The sequence below is a fragment of the Durio zibethinus genome, unplaced genomic scaffold (assembly GCF_047325235.1).
Source record: "Durio zibethinus cultivar Kanyao isolate XHJ-2024 unplaced genomic scaffold, ASM4732523v1 HiC_scaffold_387, whole genome shotgun sequence".
In the NCBI taxonomy this organism is placed as follows: domain Eukaryota; kingdom Viridiplantae; phylum Streptophyta; class Magnoliopsida; order Malvales; family Malvaceae; genus Durio; species Durio zibethinus.
The window spans coordinates 1777501-1780000 of record NW_028323010.1 but is presented as its reverse complement, the minus strand read 5'-3'; positions in this window follow the sequence as shown (position 1 = coordinate 1780000).

Here is a 2500-nt window from a genome sequence, read left to right as displayed (position 1 = left end):
TTGGGGCCAAAAATCCTTATAAAAAAATTTTAAAAAATCCCGAACCGCAAAAAGTTTCGAAAATCATGAAAAATAGAAAACGAGTCATCTTCCAACGAAACTTCACGTGAAGGCTTAGGGGACCATTGTATGAATTTACAAGCCATAAAAATGGCATTGGCACGGCAGAAATTTGAAGATGTGCCTAAACCCACCAGGGCCCAGCGTGTGCCGATGGTGCTCGAGGCAACCGCCCGCACCAGGGCCCAGCGTGTGCCGATGGTGCTCGAGGCAAGCGCCCGCGCCAGGGCCCAGCGTGTGCCGACGGTGGTCGAGGCAACCGCCCGCACCAGGGCCGATAGTGTGCCGATGGTGCTCGAGGCAACCTGTCGCACCAGGGCCCAGCGTGTGCCGATGGTGATCGAGGCAACCTGCCGCACCAGGGCCCAGCGTGTGCCGATGCTGGTCGAGGCAAGCGCCCGCACCAGCGCCCAGCGTGTGCCGATGGTGCTCGAGGCAACCGACCGCACCAGGGCCCAGCGTGTGCCGATGGTGCTCGAGGCAACCTGCCGCACCAGGGCCCAGCGTGTGCCGATGGCGCTCGAGGCAAGCTCCCGCACCAGGGCCCAGCGTGTGCCGATGGTGCTCGAGGCAACCTGCCGCACCAGGGCCCAGCGTGTGCCGATGGTGCTCGAGGCAACCTGCCGCACCAGGGCCCAGGATGGTGCTCGAGGCAAGCGCCCGCACCAGGGCCCAGCGTGTGCGGATGGTGCTCGAGGCAACCGCCCGCACCAGGGCCCAGCGTGTGCCGATGGTGGTCGAGGCAACCTGCCGCACCAGGGCCCAGCGTGTGCCGATGGTGCTCGAGGCAACCGACCGCACCAGGGCCGAGCGTGTGCCGATGGTGGTCGAGGCAAGCGCCCGCACCAGGGCCCAGCGTGTGCCGATGGTGGTCGAGGCTGCCGATGATGGTCGAGGCAACCTGCCGCACCAGGGCCCAGCGTGTGCCGATGGTGCTCGAGGCAACCGACCGCACCAGGGCCGAGCGTGTGCCGATGGTGCTCGAGGCAACCGCCCGCACCAGGGCCCAGCGTGTGCCGATGGTGGTCGAGGCAACCTGCCGCACCAGGGCCCAGCGTGTGCCGATGGTGGTCGGGGCAAGCGCCCGCACCAGGGCCCAGCGTGTGCCGATGGTGGTCGAGGCAAGCGCCCGCACCAGGGCCCAGCGTGTGCCGATGGTGGTCGAGGCAACCTGCCGCACCAGGGCCCAGCGTGTGCCGATGGTGGTCGAGGCAAGCGCCCGCACCAGGGCCCAGCGTGTGCCGATGGTGGTCGAGGCAACCTGCCGCACCAGGGCCCAGCGTGTGCCGATGGTGCTCGAGGCAACCGACCGCACCAGGGCGGAGCGTGTGCCGATGGTGGTCGAGGCAACCGCCCGCACCAGGGCCCAGCGTGTGCCGATGGTGGTCGAGGCTGCCGATGGTGGTCGAGGCAACCTGCCGCACCAGGGCCCAGCATGTGCCGATGGTGGTCGAGGCAACCGACCGCACCAGGGCCGAGCATGTGCCGATGGTGCTCGAGGCAAGCTGCCGCACCAGGGCCCAGCGTGTGCCGATGGTGGTCGAGGCAACCGCCCGCACCAGGGCCCAGCGTGTGCCGATGGTGATCGAGGCAACCGACCGCACCAGGGCCCAGCGTGTGCCGATGGTGCTCGAGGCAACCTGCCGCACCAGGGCCCAGCGTGTGCCGATGGTGGTCGAGGCAAGCGCCCGCACCAGGGCCCAGCGTGTGCCGATGGTGGTCGAGGCAACCGACCGCACCAGGGCCCAGCGTGTGCCGATGGTGCTCGAGGCAACCTGCCGCACCAGGGCCCAGCGTGTGCCGATGGTGGTCGAGGCAAGCGCCCGCACCAGGGCCCAGCGTGTGCCGATGGTGCTCGAGGCAACCGACCGCACCAGGGCCGAGCGTGTGCCGATGGTGGTCGAGGCAAGCGCCCGCACCAGTGCCCAGCGTGTGCCGATGGTGGTCGAGGCAAGCGCCCGCACCAGGGCCCAGGTGTGCCGATGGTGGTCGAGGCAAGCGCCCGCACCAGTGCCCAGCGTGTGCCGATGGTGGTCGAGGCAAGCGCCCGCACCAGGGCCCAGCTTTTGCCGATGGTGATCGAGGCAACCGGCCGCTCCAGGGCCCAGGGTGTGCCGATGGTTATCGGGGCAACCGCCCGCACCAAGGCTCAGCATCTGCCGCTGGTGATCGAGGCAACAACCCACACCAGGGCCCAGCTTGTGCCGATGGCGGTCGAGGCAAGTGCCCGTACCGAAGGGCAGCCTATGCCGATGATGGTCGATGCATGTGCCATCACCATGCGTCATCATGTGCCATTGATGGTCGAGGCCTTGGCCGAAGTTCGATTTTGAGCCACGGTGCCCATGCTTGGCTCCAGCATGTGCTGGTGCCGCATTTTTTTCACTCGGGACAGCATCGCCGGAGCATCGCCGGAGTACCGCCGGAGAACCTGACCGGC